The sequence below is a fragment of the Adiantum capillus-veneris genome, chromosome 9 (assembly GCF_014529385.1).
Source record: "Adiantum capillus-veneris isolate H3 chromosome 9, ASM1452938v2, whole genome shotgun sequence".
NCBI lineage: Eukaryota > Viridiplantae > Streptophyta > Polypodiopsida > Polypodiales > Pteridaceae > Adiantum > Adiantum capillus-veneris.
In genome coordinates, this window is record NC_140939.1 from 67,594,457 (window position 1) to 67,605,467 (window position 11,011).

The window sequence follows — 11,011 nt, forward strand, 5'->3', positions numbered from 1 at the left end:
GGGTTTTACAACGTCTCTGGTGTCGTATCTCTCTTCTCTCTCTATCTCTCAGTCTCATACACTTGCATGCACATTGTCCATTCACTTTGTTCCTGATCATAGCATTTTCCACTAAGAACGGAAGGCTCTCCCTTCCATAAGAACTAAAAGGAACCTTGAGCACAGTTCGGAGCACTCATCTTGAGCAAAGCGCAAACAATCATTCCGCTGCACCTAACAGTATGACTAGGGGAACATTTTACAACTCTGCAGCGAAGTCAACTGGGCAACCAGTCGGGAGATTTTTAAGTGACAAACCCGAAACGGGAAAATGCTTGAAAATGCGCCAAGTGGCACATTTCTGTGCACTTGCCTCATGCATCAAGAAGTGGCGCTGAATTTATAGCTGGGACGCTCATTTTTGAGTTTCCTGTCACAGGTTAAGACCTATGGAGTGCTTTCTTTCCCACTCATGTACAGTGTGGTGCTAGGAGTGATGCCCTGCACGCTACACACTGCTCTCTCCCCCCCCTACGTGCAGTTATGTGATGCCCCACAAGAGGGCTCCTCATTTGCCTGATGTACAGCTGTGTGGGTTCATGCTTGTGTGCTGAGGCAAGAGCCTCCTTGAGGAGGAACAGGGGTAGCTAACTGCTACTCCAAAGCAGGCACCAGTGAGGGTCATAACCTCACCGTACAGGTGCGAAATCAGCGTTGTGTATGCGCTGTAAATTAACTGTTTTTCAGCCATACGGACACCAGAACCCTGGGAATCGTGCCCCACTAGCAGAGGACAGCTAGGGGACTGTTTGGGGCTGAAAATAGGGCAAAACCAGTAAATACAACGTGCTGAATTTACTGTTTTTGGGCAGGAATCAGAGGGTATATGCCAATGGAAGTGAGTTCTAGCAAAGGAATTGGTTTCGCGCAAGTTTTGGGGCTGTTATGCTACCGAAATTTGACCAAATCAAGTAGTATCTAGCGGGATGCAAGTAAAGGATTCCCAGGACTCTACTTTGTAATTATAAAGAAATACCAAAAGGGGCGCCAATTTTGGGGCCTACAGGTTGTCGGCGTCTGCTCGGGGCATTCTAGCTTCCGAGCCGTGTGTGTACTTAAGTGTTAATTCCCGTCACAGGTTTCCTTTGAACGTTCTCTCTGTGTGTGTCTAAAGTAAAGAATTTCGGGTGAAAGCCAAAGCCTACCGCCCCACAAGCCGGTTTCAAGGTTCCGTTGCCGAGACATCAATCACTTTTTCCTCAAAGAGTGAGCCTCGGTTGTTTTGGGTAAAGACACAGAGTACAAGAACGCGGGATTACACTATGGCCGACAAAGGGAAGGGCATTATGGAAGAGGGTTCCTCCTCAAAGGACAGACAGGAAATTCCTATGGTCTTCGAGATTGGCGAGAGCTCACGGCCACGCTAGACTGTACCTCTTGTTAATGTGAATGTCCCTCCAATAGTACAGGGCTTTATGACTGGGCAACTTGAGGATGATGCGTTCAGGACTCCGTTAGTTGCCGCGGTGAATGTCTTTTCGAAACTGGTGCAGAATCCAAGGTTTATGGAGTTCTTGCAACCGCCACCAGTGCAACAGCAAAATAGGCAACCTACACCGCGTACGGAGCTTGTTGAGGCTCAAGCCCAAGTACTTAATGCAATTCAGCAGGATAGGGAACACTCACATGTTACGGAGTCAGGGGCTCCAAAACAAGTTCCTCCCGTGCTTGAACAGGTGGCTAGAACGCCTATTCCCCAGGTTATGCCAATTCAGCCCGCCACCTTTCAGAGCCCGCATGCTGTCTTGAATGGACAAGGAACTGGATACCAAGCAATGCACCCAGTTTTTCCACCACCCACGGTACATCCTGGGTATTTCGGAGGTGGATCAGTGTTCCAAAGTATGGTTGGTTATGTGCCTGGAAGCCACCCGTACATGCCAAGAACAATGTTTGGGGGTATGCAAGGCATGATGCCAAACCCCATGTACGGTAGTATCGGCATGCAGCAGGGTTTTCAGTGCAACCAGGGCCAGTTTGGGGTGCCACAGGGTCATTTTGGCATGGCTAGTTTTTCTGGACAACACCCAAATATCGCACCTCTGACACAAAATGTGAATAGCCAAGATGTGCCGATCATGCCTACTACAGTGCCCATGTTGCAACCTATTCATATGACAACTTGGGGCACTAGAGAAGCCGAAAGCTTACAAAGAAGGTGGTGCAGCTATAAAGTTTAGCACTTTCAGTGGCTTCGAGGATAAGGCAAAGGCTCTCACTTTCCTTTAGCAGTTTGATACAGCTTACGCAGGAGTGAGTTTTACAGAGGCCTCTAAGGTCAGGAAAGCTGCCACTTTCTTAAAGGACAATGCGCTTACATGGTGGACGACATTGTTAATGCAAGGACATGCACCCGCCACTTGGGTTTATTTCAAGCAAATGTTTGCATCTGCTTGGCTGTCAAATGAATTTGAAGTCGACGTCATGACAGATTGGCACCAACTTACTTCGGCTACATGCAAGAGCTTGCTGGAGTACAATCGGAGGTTTTGTAAAGTGTTACTCTCAGTGACCTCCTGCAGATTTGTGCCATTGATAGAGCAGATAGAGACGTACTGTTGTGGGCTGCCTAAAGGGCTTCGCGATTACTGTACCAAGAACAGAGTGGCTACCCTCACTCAGCTTATGGAAGTTGCTAACACTGGTCTTGCCTTGTTGAAAGGAGAGGACAGTGGGTTTCCAAGCAACGAGAAAGAAGGGCAGCAAAAGAAAAATTCAGCGAAGAAGCCCTTTGTGAAAACGGCTCCTAATGCGTCACATGGGTCAGAAAAGGCCACTAAAGACAAGGATTCAGCCGAGACTTCTGGAGCGCAGGCAAAGAAACAGAAAAGGAAGCCTTTTGTGCGCAAGTCGCTTGAGGAAAAGAAGGTCCTTATGGCTAAAAATAAATGCTTTATATGCGAGCAGCCTAGTCACTTTGCTACCAATTGTCCACAAAGGAAAAGACCAGCTAACTCAGAGGATAAAGAAGACCAGAAAGGCAAAAAGCCTAAACCCACGGCAGGTTTGTGCCAGACATGGTGGGTGATAGGCCCAGTACAGATGCCAGTGAGTTATGTAGGACATGGGGTAAAGTTAGGGATCAGACGGCACTCATCTTCTTTGATCCAGGTGCCAAAGCCAACTTTAACTCACCAGAGTTAGCTATGAAGCTGGGCATCAGAGCTGAAGAGATGGGATACACAGCACAGGCAGGGTTGGCATGTCCTAGCCACTCAGAGTGTGTTACTCCCATTATTGGAGAGATGCGTCTCCATATTCAGTCATATGTGGACACAGAAGAATTTTATATCATGCCATTGGAAGGGTGCGATGCACTACTTGGAATTCCCTGGATGTTCAGAGTACATGGCGTGTTGGATGTCTTTGGCAAGACAATCACCCTTTAGCATAGGGACAAAACTCATGTTTTGGATGTAAAGCTCAAAGGGGAGTCTGTTCCTATTGTATCTACTTCTGTTATCACTACTGTAATAAAGAATCATCTTTCTATGTACTTGATTTTTGCACGTGATGTCTCAGATAGTGATCAGTCAAATTTATCTGTGTTAGATAAAGAAAGGTCAGCATTTTTACAAAAGTTTAGTGACTGTTTTTCTGATTCATTACTGTCGCAATTGCCGCCAGAGAGACCTCAGGACCATCGGATAGATTTGGTGCCAGGGTGTAGCCCACCAAATAGACCTCCCTCCAGGGTTAGTGCGGCGCAAAGATTATGGGCCAGGTTGAGGAGTTATTAGAGAAGGGGCTGATTCAGCCTAGTTCTTCACCCTTTTGCTCCCCAATGCTCCTAGTGCAGAAGAAGGATGGCTCATGGCGCATATGTATTGATTACCGTGCGTTAAATAAGAATACCATCAAGAATAAGTTTCCTATTCCGCGAATTGATGTATTCTCGATCATTCAAAGGGTGCTGCAATTTTCAGCAAGATAGACCTTAAGAATGGGTACCATCAGATTCGTAAAAGGCAAGAGGATGTGCACAAGACTGCGTTTAGAATGACATTTGGTCTTTATGAGTTTCTAGTGATGCCGGTTGGGGTTAACAAATGCTCCTACGACGTTCAACAGAATGATGGACCGGATTTTCCGCTCGCATCAATAGTTTGTTGGGACGTTCTTCGATAACATGATAAGTCTATTCGAAGAATGAAGAGGAGCATAGGCGTCACTTGACCATTGTGTTTGAAGAGCTGTGTAGTCACAGGTTACTTGTCAATCCGAAGAAAAGTGAATTCTTCTTGGAAGAGATCCACTTTCTTGGCCACATTCTCAAACGATGGTGTCAAAATGGATCCCGCAAAGGTCGAAGCTATTAAGACATGGCCAGACTTGAAGACTGTGCACGATGTAAGAAGCTTCTTGGGATTGTGTTCCTACTATAGAAGGTTTATTAGGAATTCTGCAGAGATAGCATCGCCTCTTCACACATTGCAAAAGAAAGAGGTCGCTTTCAAATGGACCCAAAAAGAGATTTCAGCTTTTAGTCTCTTAAAGGAAAAGTTGACTTCAGATCCAGTAATTGTTTTGCCAGACCTCAGGAAGTCATTTGTGGTCCAGTGTGACGCGTGTGGCAGTAGCATTGGAGCAGTGCTAATGCAAGACGGATGGGTAGTAGCTTATGAAAGCCGAATTTTGCAAGGGCCAGAGAAGACTATGCAAGTCTATGAGAAAGAGCTCTTGGCCGTGATTCATGCGCTTTCTAGCTGGAAGCACTACCTCTTAGGTGCTGATTTTGTTGTCCAGACAAACCATCAGACCTTGCGATACTTCTTGACACAGTCAAAGTTATCCGAAAAGCATATGCGATGGGCAAACATTCTTTCCATGTTCCACTTCCAGATTATGCATGTGGAAGGCAAGAAGAATGTTGTGGCTGATGCGTTATCAAGGAAGCCACAAATTTCAGTTGTGTCAATTCCTTATCATCATGAGTTAGATGACATGAAGGAACAGTATGCTACTGATGAAGATTTTGCAAGGATCTTTGAACAGTTGCAAGAGGGGCAACATCATGAGCACTACCTCCTCAAAGATGGTTTTATGATGATGCATGGCAGACTTTGTGTCACAAGGCCACTGCAACATAAGGTCATGGAAGAGAGTCATGTCCCACCGTATGAAGGGCATCGTGGTATTGATGCGACAGTTAAAGCGATAGAGACATTCTTCTATTGGCCTACCTTGAGGAGAGATGTGGATGCCTTTGTGCGAGCATGCATAATTTGCCAAAAGGTCAAGTTTGACAGGTAAAAGGCACCAGGGTTGTTACAACCACTGCCGATTCCGGATAAGCCATGGGAAAGCATTGCTATGGACTTTATCTTTGATCTTCCAAGAACGCCAACAGGGAATGATGGTATATGGACCATTATCTGCAGGTTCAGCAGCAAGCAGGCCCATTTTATCCCTGTCAGGAAGAAGATAAAATCTGATAAGATGGCACGCTTGTTTATGTACAATGTGTTTAAGTACCATGGTTTGCCACAATCCATTATCAGTGATCGTGATCCTCGCATGACCAGTTTGTTCTGGAGAGGATTGTTTGAGAACATGGGCACTACGCTCAAGTTCTCGTCTTCGCTTCATCCACAAACTGATGGACAGTCAGACGAGGCTAATTCTATTGTCTTAGATCTGCTGAAATGCTGTGTCAGATAATAAGAGCAAGTGGGAACAGTATTTGCCCTATGCTTGAGTATGCGTACAACAATACGGTGCATTCGTCCACAAACAAGGCACCATTTGAGATTGTTGAAGGCAGCAAAAAAGTTCCTCCTATTTTGCATACAAAGGACAACATCTTTGAGGCAGATCGATATGTTGAGAACATGGATGAGATGTATAAGAAAATTAAAGTTGCCTTGGAGAAGAATCGGGCAAAGCAGAAAAAGGCTGCTAATCGTCACCGTCGTGAATTGCTATTATCACCTAGTGATTGGGTATTGTTAAGGTTCGAAAAGGCAAGGTTAAAGAAGATGAAGGGCAAGGAACGGCTGTTTCCTAAGCTCATTATGCGTTACTATGGGCCTTTTCAAGTGCTTGACAAGACCAGCGATGTGGCTTACAGGCTGAAATTGCCTTATGCATGGAAGATTCATAATGCATTTCACGTGAGTCTTCTTAGACCCTTCGTGGGTGATGTGCCAGAAGATATGCAAAATGAGGATGAGGAACTTGATGAGATCTTGGCACCTGAGCAAGTTTCGGCACATAAGGACAGAAAAGTTAAAAGGACAAGTTGCAAGACGTTATTTGGTGAAGTTCAAGAACCATCCGCCTATGGATGCAAAGTGGATGGAAGAGCATGAACTGTCAGAGTCACCAAATGTATTGCAACTTTACCTTGAAGTCTTTGGGTTACAGCCTACCTATGCCCCAACCCGACGTGTGCAAAGGAGGGGTAATGATAGAGCTAGCACACCAAATGTACATATGAAATCAGTGTAATAGATGGAAATGACAAAAGTATGAAGGTCTCATTAAGTCATTTGTATCTATGTGTACGATCTTTCTTGCGGATACATGCAATGATAAAAGAGTGTCGATAGCACAAAATCATCAATGGCGTGTATTTATGGTATGCAATCGAGGACGTTTGCGATTTCAAGAAGGGGGTATGTCACGGGGACGTGGCAGTTGTTAACTATGTCACGAGGACGTAGCACCTGCTAACCTTAGTTGTTGGTTTCTTTCCAATGATTTTTGTTTTATTTTTGAGACCCTCTTTTTGAAGTAGCAAATTGTCGAACATTGTATGGCCAATGTGAACGGTAGTTTCACCCGCACACGGGAAGTGGTCGGCACTGGAATTCGTATAGTGAGAGGATGTCTAGGCTCAGAGCAAGATCATGTAGGTCCCCCCGTTGCACTTAGTAAGTTGGTGGATACTAGGAAGTGAACTCAATAAAGGCACACAGTCAAGGTGGGACTACCAACAGAAAGTATCCAACAGTTGGGCCACATTGCACTTTTGGATGCGTCCCAATGAGGATAGATGGTCAGATGACCAGTGGGAGCCCAACGGAATCATTTCCTAAAATTTAAGAAACTGCTATTTTGGGCCGTGAAATGTTTTCGCGTCGTTACCTTCGGTATGACTAGGGGAACATTTTACAACTCTGCCGCGAAGTCAACTGAGCAACCACTCGAAAGATTTTTAAGCGACAAACCCGAAACGAGAAAATGCTTGAAAATGCGCCAAGTGGCACATTTCTGTGCACTTGACTCATGCATCAAGAAGTGGCACTGAATTTATAGCTGGGAGGCTCATATTTAAGTTTCCTGTCTCACAGGTTAAGAGCTATGGAGTGCTTTCTTTCCCTCTCATGTACAGTGTGGTGCGAGGAGTGATGCCCCACAAGAGGGCTCCTCATTTGACTGATGTACAACTGTGTGGGTTCATGCTTTTGTGCCGAGGCAAGAGCCTCCTTGAGCAGAAACAAGGTAGCTAACTGCTACTCCAAAGCAGGCACCGGTGAGGGTCATAACCTCACCGTACAGGTGCGAAATCAGCGCTGTGTATGCACTGTAAATTGACTTATTTTAGCCATACGAAAGCCAGAACCCTTGGGAATCGTGCCCCAATGGCAGAGGCCACCTAGGGGACTGTTTGGGGCAAAAAACAGGGCAAAAACAAGTAAATACAACGTGTTGAATTTACTGTTTTTGGGCAGGAATCAGAGGGTATATGCTAGTGGAAGTGAGTTCCAGCAGGGAATTGGTTTCGCGCAAGTTTTAGGGCTGTTATGCTGCCGAAATTTGGCCAGACCGGGTAGTATCTAGCGGGATACAAGTAAAGGATTCCCAGGACTCTACTTTGTAATTTACCCTCTCAAAGAATAAAGAAATACCGAAAGGGGCACCAATTTTGGGGCCTACAGGTTGTCGACGTCTGCTCAGGGCATTCTAGCTTCCGAGCCATGTGTGTACTTAAGTGTTAATTCCCATCACAGGTTTCCTTTGCATGTTCTCTCTGTGTGTGTCTAAAGTAAAGAATTTCGTGTGAAAGCCAAAGCCTACCGCCCCACGGGCCGGTTTCATAAGGCCCAGCGCTGCCCCCTTCTGCTAAAATGCTGACTTGCTGTCCAGAAAACGCTGGCAATTCAGCCCCAAAAACGCAAGTGCTGCTGTCCAAAAAAACGTAGATCTGCTGGCTGAAAACGCAGGTAGAGGGAGGGGTGTTCTGACGAGGGAAACAGCCTGAGAAGGCTAGCGCTTGCAGCCAGAAGGTGATCGCCATGTGGATCTGCAAAAAAACGTAGGTGGAGAGGGGTCCTCCATGACAGAGAACTCAGCATCTTGTCGCTTGCCTGGCTAATGCAAAAAACGCTAGCAGATCTGATCTTGAGAGAGAAACCTGATGCGGAGATGGGCCTTGGACATGAGGAGCCTGAAGTTGCTGAGTCTCGAGTAAAACTTTTCAATCGGGTAATCCTTCAGGTGTTTCGCAAGTCTTGGATCTCTAGAGTACTTGATCAATCTTTTCACACATGTGTCAACCTGCAGTTGACGTTTGTACTCCGCTCTGGCAAAATTCTCCACCAAGAATCTGTCCAAATCTTCATTCTTTTCTTCAATTCCTGCGCCGTCAACTTTTCTTTTGCCCGCCCACCTAAAGGTGTTATCTTTGTCAGATTCTCCGAGAAAACCCATAAGTAATCTGGAATTCTTTATGGCTTATGCCCTGTAAGACAGAGCGATGAAGGGAGGGAGCGCGCCCGATGCACGATGTACGAAGGGTGGGAGCGGCTAATAAGTCCTAGGTCGCGACACGAAGATTCTTTCACAAAAACCTGTGTGCTCTGCAAAAAGGATCGGATCCTCCGTAGAAGAAGAATCTTTTTGTGCTCCGATACCACTGTAACCGGCTTGGACACTCCAAACCCGAAAATCAATAGCAACAGACAAACAAATACTTCAAAATTACTAAGCTTCAATTGAGAGAGAGTGAGAGAGAGAGAGAGAGTCAACACGATTGCAAAGTACAAATCCCGAGGGACCTCTGCTCTCAAACTCTGCCTCCAAATGTCCTCAGAGTGAGGCCCCAAGGGCTCTTATAAATTTTACAAGGATGCCAAAAACAGAGCCCCAAAAGCTTCAAACTCAAAAGCAAATAGTCCACAAAAGCGTTTTGTCTAAAATCTGCCCCAAAAAACACGCAACACAAATTACAAAAATCCGTACACTGCCATGTCAGCATGTCAGTGCGTTATGCCGAAATCCATATTGCTACCATGTGGCACCCAACCGTAATCTGCCACATCATCTGCCGTGCAATTTCTACCACATCATCAGTTCTGTCCGTCGGGTCATGCCACGTCATCAGCTTGCGACAATTGCCCGTTTTGTCAGTCGGTTTTGCATGTTCATTCCTTGGCATGAAACATTCACGCGAAAAGCACGAGCACGATTGCCCGTAGTGATTTGCCACAATCGATAGCTATAGGTCGAAAAGTCAAGTTTAGATCTCACTTTTGACATATGTTTGGTGAACGGTTTGGCACTCAGTCACTTGCATTTCATGCACAGTCATTTAGGAAGAATAGTTTTTTTCCAGTCACTCGACAAGGAACGGATATGTTTATGGTTTTGTGTTTGAAATGGTTTCAAGGATATTCCTCAACAGAGATTTCTGAAGAAGATGGACACGAGATCATAGACGAAGTTGAAGACATGGAGCCGCAACAGATTATTTTGCGTCACTTCCGGCGTGGCCCAAAGAAGAGAGCATTGCAGACTCTCATGAAGTTCAAGTATCACGCGACCCACAAAACAGAGTGGGCCAGCGAAGCACATCTCGTAGTGATACTGTCTCAATATGGAAATGGAACTTGCAGAGAAAAAATAGAGCTCACTAAAGTAGAGAGAAAAAGCAAGAAGTAAAGCTATATGGGTGGCATAAAACAGCAAGAAGTGTCATTTTGTGGGCAGCATGAAGAGGAGGGAGCACATACATGAGTTGCTAATTACATCAATGGGATTGAGGGTTCTATCTCCATTTACATAAAAACTCTTATTGTTCATCAGAATTCTGAATTTTACATCATTCAGATGGCAGTTTCCTATTCCTTAGTTTCCCTTATACTTTTGGAAACCCCAGCATGCGACTTGCAGGAGCACATACATGCATTGCTAATTACATGATTGGGAATAAGGGTTCTATCTCCATTTACATGAAAACCCTTATTGTTCATCAGAATTCTGGATTTTACATCATTCACATGGCAGTTTCCTATTCCTTAGTTTCCCTTATACTTTTGGCATCCCCAGAAGTGGAACGTATCAATCCTTGATTGGTCCCATAGGTCACTATGGTCTTCCAGGAACGTTAATAGGACTCTCTCTCTCTCTCTCTCTCTCTCTCTCTCTCTCTCTCTCTCTACACACACACACACACACAAAGGAACACAAGCTTACTGCAAACTGGGAACATTCTGGTAGTGCATCAGCATACAAATCTGAAGTAGACATGCTACAAAGGCAGGCAATTTGTAGAAAAGCAGATCTTACCAGTTTGGAAACTCGAGGATACAGAGCAAACCCTAAACCGGCACGTCAGCCCGGCGACCCGTACGCGTGGAGCCCTCCAAATCCTCTTCCTGAACGCGCGTCAGCTCTTCAGGTCTGCACGCATCAGACCAACAAAACTTAGCCGAGCCTCTCTATCCCTCTCTTGTGTCTGCGGCTCTGCGTTCTCTCTCTCTCTCTCTCTCTCTCTCTCTCTCTTCATTTCATCTCTGGCCTAGGTGACTTCGCACATTTTCTATCTTCGTATTCTTACCAAATTAGAACTCATCAAAAAGACAATTTGAGGTTGATCGTTTCAAAAAGGTTGCAACGTAAACGCATTTGCACCTCGGAAGACAATTTAGGTTTTGATTGTTTCACAAAAGGTTCCAAACGTGTTTACATTTGCAAATGGGCAATGACCCCAATGAAATCCAAGAACGATCGGTCGATCAACTCACCT

General features: G+C 45.4%; 1 protein-coding gene across 1 annotated transcript in view; it reads right to left on the minus strand.

The window, feature by feature from the left end:
• LOC147450617 (uncharacterized) overlaps positions 1 to 10,795 on the minus strand; it is a 63,847-nt gene extending 53,052 nt beyond the window's left edge. The window contains exon 1 of the mRNA XM_086519778.1: positions 10,552 to 10,795. The gene's annotated coding sequence lies outside the window, so the exon portion shown is untranslated. The remainder of the gene's footprint in view (positions 1 to 10,551) is intronic.
• Between the last annotated feature and the right edge of the window lie 216 nt (positions 10,796 to 11,011).